Genomic DNA, 15,812 nt, shown 5'->3' with positions numbered 1-15,812 from the left:
CTACAACACTGTAAATTACTATTAACAATTAAATTAACATTATAAATAACATAACATTACAAACTATATTTAATAACATTACAACAATTATACAAACAATATCTAACATATACAATAACATTTTATTTAAAACACATAAAGACAAATAAAATATTAAATTTTTACAACTATATTGTTGTAAACGATATTAACAACAACAATATTCTTGAACTCAATGTTTCCTTTAAAAAATTTGATTTTTTTTGTCAGCAATATTCCTGCATCCCAATATTTCTGTGACACATGATTAAAAACTCGATATTAGTGTAGTGTCGCTCAATATTTATGACTCAATATTTTGTCCAAATACCTAGAGTACCCTTCTTCCACCACCAAGTCAACAGAGGTTGGCAATGGACTTGTGCTCTTCCTATCCAAGATGGAAGCTAGTGGATACGAGGAAAGTGCACGATGGAAGAGGGTCTCACACATGAACATGCAAGCAAGGACCTATGGGAGAGAGTGCTGTCACCAGACAGGGTAATCTTTCAGTTCACATGTACGTGATGGTAAATCCTTGAGTCACTGGTGAAGCATGGGGAATGCTTTTTGGTCTCTGTGGGACAGATTTACAAGCCCCTTGTGCTACTTTTGAGTCACTTTTCCCATGTTAAACATGATGCAAAAGTGGTGCAAGCTCCTTGTAAATATGCCCCTGTATGTCTACACTCCCTGGGCTAGCTGGGAGTCTCTGCCCAGGTAAGCCCAGAAGCACATTTAGGCCAGCTGCACAAAAGGGTATCTGGCTGGCTCCAGCCTGGAGGTGTTAGCAGCACACAGAGCCACAATACGGTAACACAGGTGAGTGTCAATGGACATCTTTGGTTTACTTGAGGAGTTCACGAGGTTACATGCTCAAACCTTCAGAGTGGTGTGGCAACCCACTGCCAGCCAGTCAAGGAGCACTCTCACTCTTTCGGGTGGGCCTTGCTTTCCTTCCTCAGAAAGAATGCTGAGGTCAGCAACTTTGACTTGCTCCCAGCATGCATTGTGAGGGCTGGTGCCCGCAAGAGACCCATCAGATACTTTCTGCATCACTTAACTCTTTCCGGTAATGTTATGCATTCCAGTCAGAATTCCGGTTGATGTATGCAAGAGTGATGGAGAAGTTGGGAATATGATGGCCCAAAGCATTTCTGTAAGTGCGCCATCTCCCCCATGTGATCACCAACCATTCAGGAGTTTGCAAACACCTAAGAGTAGCCTTAATGACACGTGCACAGAATCTTGATCGGTTTTCAGCCTTCACTCTTTGAAATGTTAACAGACATTATCGCAAATGCATTCCAGAAAACGCTTGTACACATTTGTATTCATTAAAAGAGATAAACAAAAGAGGACACAGTTTTCTAGAGGTCATCGGGCTAAATTTAAACAACAGAGGTCATTACAATTATACTTCACTGTAATTATAGAACCCCAAAACAATATCAATACTAGAACCAGATGTGACCCCCCACAACAGGAGAATTGGCTCCCTCTGAAATTGTGCTTCAAGTTATGCACTGTTTTAATTCCTTTCTTGCAGGTGTTTGGCTGGTGAGGGCAGTGCCTCACCTTCTTCTGGGTGCAATCAATGCGTGGGAGTGGGCTTTACTCATCTGAAATGATTTGGGGGCCAGGTGGTACTGCAATGAGCTACAAGGACTGATATAAGTAAATGGGAAATGAATCTTGCCAGTAGAGAATTTGTTATAAGGAGCTAGGATGCAAATATCTACATTTTGGTAATTTTCCACCAAATTGTTATTTAGTTGTGGCTGTGGATGTGTACTCCTGGTATCAAACAAGGTTGTTGTGGGAGACAGGCTTTTACAGGGAACTATTGTGGGGTGGTGGAGCACGTAGAGACTTGCTTGTACTCAACCCTCTTAAAATAAACTGTAATGCACTAATAAACATGTTTTGTCTTACTAACAATGCACCACATGACATTACTAGTAAGCTGGGGAAGCTTACAATGTGCTTCTTACTAACCGTAAATCGAGTGACCCAATATGGCCGCCGCAAAGCGGGAAACTTTTCTGCGCATGCGTCTGTCACATTCACGTGACATGACGTACTTTCTGCTTTGGTGGGAAAAATTTGCTTCTGCGCTCTAGAACTAAAGATCGTTGCTCTATGTTTTCATGTGCTAACGCTTGCATTGCAGGTTTACGAAATTGTTTGTTACGCTTAATTCCTAAACGATATAGTTAAAATAAAGTAATGGGAATAGAGTAAAGATAAGTGGTATACAGTGCATTCATTTATTCTTTGTTCTAAAACTGTTTCTCTTTGACTTTGCTACTAGATCGTATTTGGGCCTGATGTGTCATTCCTGAACTCCATCTTGAGACTCTCAACTTGCATGTACTGATTTCTCCTGAGTCCACAAGCCATGGCATTGAATCTATGCCAACGACAGTCTTGCCTGCAATGGGCCTGGGAAAATGAACTATTGACCCACAGAAAGGAAGACAACTTACCAATCTTCGTATACATTGTATTTGTTATTGAAACATCCATTGTTGGGAGGAATAAAAGTGTGCAGGAAAATAAAACTATGGGAGGGAACATTAATTTGAATATATGAATCAAGTGACCTCATAACTAGTATGGTGTGATGACCTCTCCTCGTCTTTTGACCAATCAAATTGAGGGAATACACACATTTGCAACATTAGGGGTGGTACACTGCCCTGGAAAATGGTATAACTAAGGTAGGCTTAGCTAGTTAGATTGTCCGACTTGTCCGAATAGTTGACCTGTCACTGACCCAACGCACTCAATAGGCGATCGAGAACAGAGGTGCTGGCGGAGCACTTTGTCAGAAGATTCAGGAGCAGAGGTGCTGGTGGAGCACTTTGTCAGAAGAATCTATAACCCATTCGGGGTTCTGGGAAGGAGTTCGAATACCCAATTGGGGTTCCTGAGGGAGATTTGCTAACCCAATCGGGGTCCAACCATTAGCCGCAGAGAGGGGTGTAACGCTGGCGTTGCACTTAGCTAAGGGGACCTGATCCCAACCTGAATCCATCCTAATTTGGTCTTCACTGATCCTGATCTACACCTGTGCCGTCTTACTGGCATCTGAACTACAAGAAGTCCTGTCTTTTATCCAAGCCTGTGGCCGAGGGTTGTTCTTCACACCATTCTAGGTAAATATAAAATTCATGAAGGTATGTCATTGTACTGTTTCCCTTTTCTTACCCTTCATATGTTTCAATGCTTAAAGAAAGTCTCATAATAATTTCACATCACCTTGCTTTGATTATATTCTTTCTAATTGATCAAGCTTTGACTGAACTAGTATGGACTCTGACATTTAAGAATTTTCATAGATAAAGTGTTTAAATCTTTCCCGAGTCTGTGGTTATTTTATGAGTGCAAATGTTTATTTACTGCCTATTATGCCCACACCCTTGATCCCTTAGGACTCTAGGTACCAGTGACAAGGATTGGTAAGACAAATGGTATAGGTCTTAACTGGTTAATTAAAAAATCTGATTTAGCGTAGTTTATCTGTTCAAAGTGTGTATGTTTTTATGGGCCCAGGTGAGTATTGTAAAATCCTGAGCAGGTGAGCCCACGCTCTATCAGTATTATTTTGGGAGCAGAGGATGGTTAGGGTTTAGTTAATAGGTAGTTAGTTGTGTATTGATCAGTTGATTATATTTGATTTGATGTATTAACCAAAACCCGTATGTATTGTTCTATGTTTGTTTGGAATCCCCTGGGCCAGACTAGCGGGTGGTAAATGGAAGCCACACTGCAGTGAGGTCAATTGCCTAAGGAAGTAAGTGCATGGTTAGATAAAACTGGAAGCACTGATTAGGGATTTTCTGTATAAATGTGTGAATAAATGAAAGCAAAGGAGTTCGTTGGTGAAACTTTGGCCTTATATCACCTAGAAAGGGTAAGCCAGAGGGAGTAACAGGTTCTCTAATGCTTGTATGAAGAGTAGGCGGAAGGGATCTACTCACAGTGTATGAAGAGTAAGCAGAAAGGTTTTACTCGCAGTAGGTGTAAATCATCTTTCCTTTGAATTTAGTCACTTAGGCACAGTGGCGAATGATTTTACGTTGTTGATTCATAAATATTGCATTTAAAAGTGAAAAGAAACAAGTTCTCGTATTACCCTGCAAAAGGAGGGAGTCAGTTGCGGAGCTGCGGTGACGTCACCAAGAGCTGCGCTGTTATTGGTTGAGACAGCGGGTGTATAGCTGAGGTTATAATTGTAAAGGAGGGGTGAGTGCAGGAGCGTGAGATCTTGCCTCACGAGAGAAAAGCCGTGCAATCATTGGACAAAAGGTATTTGAATTAAAATCACTGATTGGTTCTCGAAAATAAGAAACATGCTGGTATTGGTGAAGCATTTAATAAACAATTGAGTGTAGCTGCATAGTAAATTTAACTGTGCAAAATATATAGAAGAAATAGACTCGATAGGAGGTTCTTAGGTTTTGTGCAAGAAAAATACATAAGAAGAAGACCTCATATCCTGTACGGAGGAGAAAGAAAAATGAGGCTATTTAAGGAAATTAAGAATTTCTTTAAAATGGATAGAACAATTACAACTAGAGAAGGAATTATTATTCCACCACCAAATATGCCTGCATCATACATGATGGTAGAAAGGGGCTCTTGCACCTGTGTGTGGTTAGACAGCTGGACAGAGTACACAAAAGATGATGGTGTTTGGGCATTTCCAGAGCATGGCACCTTTAATGGTAGAATGTGTACAATTTGAGAATACACATGAATGAATTAGATCCTAGACCTAGATTAACCCAGTATGAAGCATTAGAAGAATGGAGGACTAAGGCTTTTGAGCAAGATATACCCAGAAGCGACAGAAATTGGAGTACATTTTATCCCAGATTTCCTACAGAGACAAGAGATAAACAAATGAAGAAATGAAGACAGTCTATGTTAATAGAAGCATTATATCCTGTACTGATTTTAGAGGAACCCTCAGGAAGCAGGTGCACAGAGAAAATGAGAAATGTAATGACTAGTGGTGAATCGGATGATGACTACTTAGAGGATTTATTAATGAAAAGTCTGCCACCTTACTATGAAGTAGCAAATAGAGTTAACCCTAGCGCCCCGTTCTTAAAACCACCTTTGGTTCCGCAAGTAGTGAATGAAACTTTGTTAGAAAAGGTGCTACAGGAGAGGGAACGAGAAGCCATAAATAAACAGAGAAGTGAATCAATTCAGAAAATCTCCCAGTTGAGTATTAATCCTGAAGCATTGACCATTTCGGTAACCATAGGTCCCTTTGTTCCATAATATGGAGAAAAACAGTCCTGTCCTAAACAACCCATTCTGACTACACCTGTAGTGCAATCTAGAAAAGAACCCTTGATAGTTGATAATCAAGCAAGTGAATGTGAGTCAGTGATTTCCTTGATGGATTTACCTCTAAGGGAACCGGTGGGTGACTCGATCAGGAAAAACGCTCCCAGAAGCTTTAGAGAGGTACGGATAAAAACATCCTCAGGTACAAGAAGTGATACTGTAGTATCTCCGGAAGAAACAGAGAGATGGTCCTGGGAAATAGAAAAGCCAAAATCACAGCCAAAGGTATTGGATATTTTTAAATTAAGAGTTGAACTAGAAGAAATGATTGCTGGAAATGTGGGATTGGAAAGGATAAACACTTTCAGTGAAGACGAATTGTTGTTCATATGTCGAAGTATCACTCGAAATACTAAAACATTTCATGAAAAATTTATGAGTATGGCTTCTGACATGGGAATTGACATTGGTAAATCCAAAGTGTTACAGAAACCTTACTGAGCTGAATTTTCTGACAAAGATTTAGAGAACATGAATGTTTCAGCACGTAAAGTGCAAATCAAGGAGCTACTGTCCCTATTACAAAAGTGGGGTGATTTAGATAGATGGAAAGCTAGATGGGCAAAGAAAAAAGAGGAAGCCCTAGCGAAGAATACTGCAAATGAATATTTATTAAAAGAACCAGAAAAGATAGAAAGGTTGTGTCCAATGAGAGAAGTGCCTTGTAGTACCTGCAGATTTATGGACAGAATGTAAATTCACTATTGATTGGCCTAATGATGAGTCCCCAAGAGACCCAAAGACAGGAGCACCATCAGATGACGTGATGAAAAAGTATCATCAGGTCATAATCTTCCTGAAAGGGAAAGTACCCCCGAAAGAAACAGATTGGACAATAATAGACAGAACTACCCAAAATAAGGATGAATCAGTGCATGCATATTATGAAGCCTTTTACAAGTATTTAAGGAGTACAGTGGTCTGGAAAGCAATGATACGAAAGACATGACGCATTTTTTTTATCGATTCGTGTCAGGGTTAAAGCCATAAATTTCGCAAATGATTAAAGATCATAAAATCTGTTGGCAGGCCAAACCGGTAGATGAAATACTTACGTATGCAAAATATTGTGGTTATAGAATTGACAATGAATCAAAAGAATCTAGAAGAAAAAGTAATGTGGGCACAGGTAAAATTAGCAGAGCAACAGGAACTTCAGTTAAATCAATTGAAAAATAATCAGAATCAAGGAGATGGAAATGGGGGTAAACCGAGAGGTAGGATGAACGGTAGGGTGTTAAAATATCGATTACAAAAATATAGCTGACATAAATATCGTTGCAAAAATATCCTTTACAAAAATATCGACACCCTATACTTAAACAGGTAAGTACATAAATATCGACTCCAAAATATCGTTGTAATTAATATAGATGTAAAAAATATCGACTTTTTAAAATAATTAAAATTACATTAAATAATAAATAAATATAAGTACTATTAACAAAATACATTACATTACTTTTATTTTTTAACTATTTCAAAAAAATTTACTACACTTTTTAATTATAAACTTAATAAATGTGGACATATAAATTGATTTCACACATTACTTTATATAACAACAATAATACATATATATAATTAAAATACCCCTTTACCCAAAAACCCCAAACTGACCCTGAACCCTAAAAATACCTCTTTACCCAAAAACTGAAAACTGACCCTGAACCCTAAAAATACCCCTTTACCCAAAAACATTTTCACTAAAAAAATCCTGTACACACACCTAAAATTAATTAAAAAATTAACATAATTAATTACATAATTATTATTCAATTAACTAATTAAAATTAATTAACTATTATTTATTGCACTATTTATATTTATTTAAAACATTAATTAATCTATTATTTCATTATATTTAAAAACCCCTTTAACCCAAAAACTGAGACCTGACCCTGAACCCTAAAAATACCCCTTCACCCAAGAACTGAAAACTGACCCTGAACCCTAAGAATACCCCTTTACCCAAAAACTGAAAACTGACCCTGAACCCTAAAAATACCCCTTTACCCAAAAACTGAAAACTGACCCTGAACCCTAAAAATACCCCTTTACCCAAAAACTGAAAACTGACCCTGAACCCAAAAAATACCCCTTTACCCAAAAACTGAAAACTGACCCTGAACCCTAAAAATACCCCTTTACCCAAAAACTGAAAACTGACCCTGAACCCAAAAATACCCCTTCACCCAAAAACTGAAAACTGACCCTGAACCCTAAAAATACCCCTTTACCCAAAAACTGAAAACTGACCCTGAACCCTAAAAATACCCCTTTACCCAAAAACATTTTCACTAAAAAAATCCTGTACACACACCTAAAAATAATAAAAAAATTAACATAATTAATTACATAATTATTATTCAATTAACTAATTGAAATTAATTAACTATTATTTATTACACTATTTATATTCATTTAAAACATTAATTAATGTATTATTTCATTATATTTAAATTACTTCCCACCCTACTCCCCTATAAACCCACAACCCGCTACGGAACTATTAATACTAAATTCAACTGAAAATACATTATTAAATAATAATATACTACTAAAAATACTACTTTGACTAAAAATATTCATTAGAAACACTACATTACTTATAATTATTTAAAAAACGATATTATTGTAAACTATGTTTTTGTAAACGATATTTATTACAACTATATTAATGTTAACGATATTACTTACCTGTCTGTCGATATTCTGGTCAGACGATATTTTTGTCATCGATATTTCTTCCTGTAGATATTTTTGCAGCGATATTTAGGTTAGTCGATATTTTTACGATGATATTCCTGCTCTGTACCAGGATGAACAGAGACGAGGCCAAGAAAAAGTTTCCTTGTCATGGGTGCGGAAAAATGGGGCATTAGAGGAACGAGTTTAAGGCTGTATTGAGTAAAAATGTGCAAAACGATAATTTGAATCCACAGACGCTGAATGGGGTGTCAAGGAAGCCACAGCAACAGGTAATGCAGAACCAGTTACCACATGCACCTATGCCAGATTCTGGGAGCCAAGCAAATTACAAAGTGGATACCACAAATTGGGTGGAAAGTGAAAGGAGAGACGCAGTGACATCACAATTTCTTTTGAGTGACACATTTTTTGAGGAAGATAGTTACTGACGGTGCCTGAAAGGGGAGGATGAGGAGAGCGTGCTTGGCTCATCCTTGCAGGCAGATTAGTCAGGTCCATACATTGAGGGAAAAGTTGAGGGAAATGATGTCACCTTTTTGTTGGATACTGGTGCTACCCGTTCTACTGTGAGAACAGCAGACGTTCTAAACCTACCCCTCTCGGGTGAAGCGATCCAAGTAGTGGGCGTTTCTAATAAACAAATTAGTACCCATGTTACAGAACCTATGGAAATCAGAATAGATCATTTTAAAGAAATGCACAAATTTGTAGTGTGCGTCTCCAGACCAGTAAACATATTAGGTAGGGACTTACTGTGCAAAATGAATTGCACAATCTCTTGTACCCCAAGTGGTGTTGAAATTCAAACACCAGATGAAGATGGAGTTTATAGATTAATGTCAGCCAAACAAGAAACTGAAAATAAAAAGATGCTAGTGGAAGACCTCCCAAAAGAATTGCAGCATACGGTAAATCCTGAAGTGTGGGATTTCACTGGAAAAGATGTAGGATTAATGGCATATGTTGACCCAGTAAAAGTGACAGTGAAAGAAGGTGCAGTTTACCCAAACATTCGACAATAAAAAATGAGCCCAGAAATAAAAGCAGGTGTTGCAGCAGAAATAAAGCGTTTGGTTGAACAAGGCATTGTACAAGAAATCATGAGCAGTCCATGTAATTCACCTATAATTGTCATAAAGAAACCGAGCGAGAAATATAGGGTCGTACAAGACCTCCGCAAAATTTATAAAATTGTCGTCCAATGTTGTACAGTTGTACCAAATCCTGCAGTGATCCTGTATCAAATACCGTGGGGAGCCGGATGGTTCACGGTAATTGATTTGTGCCATGCATTTTTCTCCATACCATTACATCCAGATAGCAAATATCTTTTCTCGTTCAAATTCGACAACCATGTTTATGTTTGGAATCGTGTCTCTCAGGGGTACACAGAGAGTCCATCGATTTTTAATCAGATTTGGAAAAAGTGCCTTGAATCCCTGGTCTTACCCGGACAGTCTGTCCTGGTGCAAATACATAGACGATCTGTTGGTGGCATCTAAAACTCGAAATGACTGTGTTGTTGATACCATTGCAATGCTGAATCATTTGGCAGAAGTAGGGCATTAAAGTGCCACCTGAGAAGTTGTTTAAGTTTTATTTTAAGTTTTTATTTAACTCGACAGTGCAACGTTTTTAATTAGCCGGACATTCGACGGCACCACTATTAATATCGTCAATAATGTCATGAGGCGGCCTTCCATCAAAATTGCATCCAACAGACTGGGCAGTGCCAAGGATTTCCTTCACAGTACCAGAGAGCTCTCTGGCCAGGGACCGGTGCCTCATCTGACAGGCAATGGAAATAATCTCATCCATGCTGACGCTGCCACTATGCTTGATGTTCTTCTGCTTCCTTCTGGCGCGTGGTGGCTCCTTCAGGGCTTTGATAATCAGAGCAGAGGCAGATGGGAAAACTTCAATCTGAGCTTGCCTATTCTGGATGGTGAGCTTGATTGTGATCCTCAGGCCCTTCCAGTCACCGGTTGCCTTGGTAATGTCATCACCAACCTTCTTGGGAGACAGACCCAGAGGACCGATCTTGGGAGCCAAAGCAGAAGTGGCACCCACTTCACCTCCAGTGCATCTTAAATAAACGACTTTGATCTCAGTGGGTTCAAACTTAGGAGGCATTGCGGAAAGGTACTACCGCGGGCTGCGCCACGGATTGTGGTTTCGGTGTCGGATGAACCCGGATTCGGACGACCGAAGTAAAGTTGCACCTCGACCGTCTAGAGGAAGCGAAAAAGGAAACCTGAGAAGTTGCAATTCTGCACCACATCGGTAAAACATCTGGGGCACCAGATAGAGAGAGGTGTCAGAAGAGTTACCTCTGAAAGAATTAAAATAATCAGAAACATGAATCTACCTCAGACACAGAAAGAAATCAGAATGTTTCTTGGAGTTGTAGGTTACTGCAGGCAGTGGATTGTGGGATTCGCAGTCCTAGCTAAACCTCTGATACAAATGACAACGAAAAGAGCAAAAGACCCAGTAGAGTGGGATGACGAGAGCATGCCTGCCTTCTTGAAGTTGCGAGACTGCCTCTGCTCAGCTCCAGCCTTAGGTATTCCTGATTATTCAAAGGAATTTGCATTGTTCTGTGATGCACGCGACAATTGTGCATTGTCTGTTCTGATTCAAACTCATGGTTTAATGAGACGTCCTGTGGCATATTTTTCATCCACACAGGATCCAGTGGCATCTGCATTGCGAGGATATCTGAAAGCAGTATCTGCAACCTGCATGAGTCTTGAGCAAAGTGAATCTATCATTATGGGACACCCTGTAACTATGTATGCCCCACACTCAGTGGTGATTCTGTTAACCAGAACACATTCTCAGTATTTGACTCCTAGTCGGCTGACTAAGTATGGGCAAATTCTTCTAGGTGCAGGGAATGTGACCATTGCTAGATGCACTGTTTTAAATCCAGCTACACTGTTACCTGATTCACACTTCGCAGAAGTGAAAGGGGAAGTCGAGCATGATTGCATCGACCTTACAGAATACAGTACAACGCCCGACCAGACATAAAAGAAGAGCCATTGTTGACATTTGAATATGAGCTGTTTGTGGATGGCTCATTCATGAGACATGAGGAAGGAGGATTAAGTGCTGCTTATGCTGTGTGTACTTTGTGGGGTTCAGTGGAAGCATCCTATTTAACTGGAGCTTTTCAGGTACTCCTATTAAGAATGGACATTATGTAAAAGACTTGCTGGAATCAACTCAATTGCCAAAAGAAGTGGCTGTGGTCAAGTGTGCTGCTCACCAATCTGGAAATGGCAGAGTGACAGCAGGTAACCGATATGCTGACCAACTAGCCCAGCATTGTGCCAAACATAAGATGGCAATAAATAAGAAAATTGATGCACATGGAAACAGCTGCAAACTTATGTTGCTTGAAAGAGTGAGAACATGGAAAGAAGTGAGAGATTTGCAAATTGAGGCACAAATGAAGGAAAAGGAAGAGTGGGAGGAAATAGGATGCCGAACAAGGGTTGAGGATGGTGTTATTGTTTACCTTGATGGGAGACCTGTGTTACCAGATTGTATGCTTGCTCCTATGGCTAGGATGCATCATGGAAGTTCTCACATAGGAAGGGACGCGATGATTAGGCAGTTCAGACAGAGTTGGTTCAATGCGAGATTCAGGAATGTAGCAGAGAGTCTTTGTCAGAGGTGTATAACATGCCAACGAATGAATCCTGGTAAAAGAACTGTAATATTGCCAAGTAAGATTGGAAAGGCAGGAGGTCCCTTCATATGACTCCAGATTGATTTCATCCAATTACCTCCTTGCTGAGGACTGAAGTACGTCCTTGTCATTGTCTGCCTGTTTTCAAAATGAGTGGAAGCCTACCGTACCCGCAGGAATGAAAGCATCACTGTAGCTAAACCACTACTGAGGGAACTCAACGACGTTTCGGTTTTCCAGTAATTATTGAATCAGACTGAGGGTCTCATTTTAATAATGAAATAATTTGTCTGATCTGGGAAACATTCCAAATTGAGCAAAGGCTGCACTGGGCATACCGCCCAGAGGCTTCTGGAGTGGTAGAACAGCTAAATGGCACAATCAAGTCACGATTGGGGAAGATTTATGAATCTACTCGATTGGAATGGCCTGATGCTTTACCTCTTGTTCTGATGGGACTCAGAAGCATTCCAGACAGAAATATAGGCTTGAGTCCCCATGAAATACTCATGGGAAGAGCAATGAGGCAGACATAGGGACCAGCAAACAAGCTGATAAATATATTTGATTATTTAGTGCTCGAGTACTGCAAAGAACTGGCTGACCAAGTGCGTTCTATCTCCCACTAGGTTGGGGAAGATGCTGTCGCCAGACAATCAACTCCAGCACATGATCTGAATCCAGTTGACTGGGTAGTGATAAAGGAACATACTCGAGAATCTTGCCTAGCACCAAGGTGGGGAGAGCCACATCAAGTGATATTGGTTACTACCACAGCTGTAAAGTGCAGGGGAATTCCAAACTGAATCCACACACGGCATACCAAGAGGGTGACCAAACCTGATGAAGTAGAAGCTGAAGGTTGTGCAGCAGAGGGGTCTCAAGAAGTTGATCCCAAAGTAGTTGATGAGGAACAACCGAGCACCAGTCAGGATGAATGGATTCCAGTAGTCGACATACCTGCAGAATTTGTGAAAACCAGAAGTCAAACCTATCTAGATAGACAGAGTGATAGTGAGGACGAGTCAGGAATAGCAGAGGGTACTCAGATTACAAAAATCCAAGTCAAAAGTAATTTTGAGGAGAACCAGATAAGGAAAGATCGGTGTACTCAGACATTTAAAACTCTAGCCAGAACTCCAGAGTCTGAGGAGGGAAAGATGGGTATCAGGGCAAAAGCTCAGGTAGAAGACAATCCAGAAATCCAAAGACCTGAGCAGGACCAGATAGGTGTAGAAAAGTGATTTCAGGAAGAAGAAGGCGAACAAAGTCAAAGTCAAAATCAAAGTCAAATAAAGCAAACTCCTGAACAAAGCCAGATTAGTATCCAGGCAGAAGAAACAAAATTGAGCCCTGGATCAAATCAGATAGGGAGAAATTCACAAGTTAATGATGAACAAGTAGTGCCACAACTAAATGAAAATAAAAGGGCATCTGAAGAAAGTCAAAGCACAGTGCCAGCTAAAAGACTCATAAAAGGAGATAAGTGGCCTGGTTTTGTTAAAAGATTTAAATTTTGCCTTAAAACAATAAATTAAGAACGACAGCAAGTAAATTAAATATCAAGTAAAGCTGGACTGTCCACAGAGCAATCCAGAAGAAGAAGTCCACGTTTGAAAAGACTGAATAACAAGTTCAAAGGACCTGAGAGGATGTACGTCATACTTGAAGATTTCGAAAATATAGAACTGAGTGATGACGAACTGATTGTTGATCAGACTGACGAAGAAGTGAGACCAACTTGAGAAAAGAATCACTGGTTAAAGTCTGTGGAAAAATTACAAAGAGGGGATAAAATCTCCTTAGTCAGAAATGGCTGAATATAATGTTAGCAGAAGACCGAATAGAAATTGTCTAAAGACATGTTGTAGAATATGCACATGTACTTTAGTAATAGTAGTTATAGTATGGTTTAGATTGACATTAGCTATACCTTACCTAATGAGCAAAGAAATGCAGAATAACACTAATATACCTGAGCAAGTAGATTCACCTAAGAAAGTAGATACACATATACCTGAGAAAGCAATTAGTCTTAAGCGACCTGGAGTAGGTTTAGAAGCACCAGATGAGGAAGACTTACATTATAGAAGAGCTAGAAATAGAACTCATTTAAATGTATTTGCTAATTTGTTAGTACATTATGTAGAAGCTATGGAAATCAATTTATATAAGGACATTTAAGAAATCCACAAATTGAGTAGGCTGGAGAGATACTGTAATCTGGGTGTCTCAGTATGGATACTGGAGTCCGTTTTCTATTCTTAGTTCTAAAATACTAGAAAAACAAAACTACAAAAATGGTGGACATGCTTTTTAAGCGTGATTGGCCCCGAGACATATTGTCTAAATAGGGACATATAATCATTCAGGTGAATTGATTAAAGTTCGCTACATTCAAGATAAGGTGTATTGATTGACACTCTAAAGACATAACAGGCTGGACGAACAGGATAAACATTGGTATTTAGATCCCCCCACGATGGAGGCTTTAGTCCATTCTCTATCTTTTTAGAAAACTACTACTCAAAACTACAAAAATGGTGAGATCGGGTAGCTATTTTCACCCGACGAGTCCCAGCTGTATCTTGTTTATTTGAGTAATTGTGAGCACTCTGGTTATAAACAGAGCATGCAAAGAACGGCAATTTATCTGACTCGGGATACCAGGGAGACCGGGAAGGCGGACCGCTACTATCTTGAAAAGAGGTAAGGCAAGATTAATCGGACGTTTGTTAGGATCGTCAGCGGGGTTGGAGAAATGCTAGAGAGTATTTATTACCTCGAATCCCTGTTAGTGTTTTGGGCTATAGGTGATAGATCGAATCAATGATTAAAATATAACTACTTTATGCTCTATGCGAGTGTGTTGTGGGACCGGCCTCATTAAAACCATTAGCCATGTCAAATTCAAATGCTCATATGTTATTCACTAAAGAATATGAGCGGGGATCCGAATTTAACAACATGGAGGGATTAGTGTAAACCATGTGTTGGTCCTGTACCCTGAATTATCACCACGGAGGGATCAGTGTGTACCATCAGACAGAGTTGCACAAAATAGGACGCCCTAATAAATAGAAAGGTATTGCCTTTCTACTAAAACAACAATTGATTAGGCAAACATGCATTTTCAAACTGCTATAATCAGTAGAGGGGAAGGCGTTCCTTATACTGTGTATTATATACCTAGACGCTGACTATCCCCTCAAAGAATAAAGAGGAAGGATCCTTGTGATACCCCAAGAGGAGATAAAGAAAGAAATATCCTCGGGCAAGCAAGGCACAGAATAAATAAAACTTAAGAGTCAAACGATACACAGTGCTCTAAACAAAGCGTGGTGCCTCCAGGTAATAAATAAGTAAGTGCATACTGGGGCAATTGTCTTTATACATCAGACATTAAATTTAAAATTTAAATGTGAAACCTAAAAATATATGTTGTTTTACATACAGATTCTCTGATGAAATACAGAGTGGAAGTGGAGGTTCAGTATTTACTGTGACCCCAGGGACATATCTGGTACCCGAAAGATTAAACTTAACAATAATGTAAGACCTGTTTATGACCACTCACTCCAGTAGCCCGTTAGTAAAAAGAAGCTTTTTCCATATAAATACAACTCTATTAATTGTATGCATTTAATTTTAGAAAGAAGATTTGATGTTTTTAAACCATACCGTCCCGAGGAAGGTGTTCTAAAAAAACGAAGCCCCGAAACGCGTCGACATACAGATTTTTTATATGTATAAATATTGTTTTATTGAAATGATGTATTGTAAAATATGTATTGATTTATTGTGAAATTTAACAACATTGAACAGAATGTTGCTATGAGGAATATGCATGATTGTTTTTAATGAATTGTTAATGCATCCACTACGAATTTCTTTGAATAAAAAGTACTTAGATACATACAATTTTATGTCGTGATCATAATATCTTATATAGGGCTATAGATGGAGTTTGAAATTGGTCTAAACAAATGGTGTTTTGGAAAGTAAATGCGAATAT

General features: G+C 39.1%; 1 pseudogene; it reads right to left on the bottom strand.

Annotated features, from left to right (window-relative positions):
• Positions 1 to 9,691: 9,691 nt before the first annotated feature.
• On the bottom strand, positions 9,692 to 10,332 carry LOC147684848 (large ribosomal subunit protein uL11 pseudogene; annotated as a pseudogene).
• Between the last annotated feature and the right edge of the window lie 5,480 nt (positions 10,333 to 15,812).

This window comes from Lissotriton vulgaris, chromosome 10 (assembly GCF_964263255.1).
Source record: "Lissotriton vulgaris chromosome 10, aLisVul1.2, whole genome shotgun sequence".
NCBI classification, from domain to species: Eukaryota; Metazoa; Chordata; class Amphibia; order Caudata; family Salamandridae; genus Lissotriton; species Lissotriton vulgaris.
This window is presented reverse-complemented; position numbering and strand designations above follow the sequence as displayed.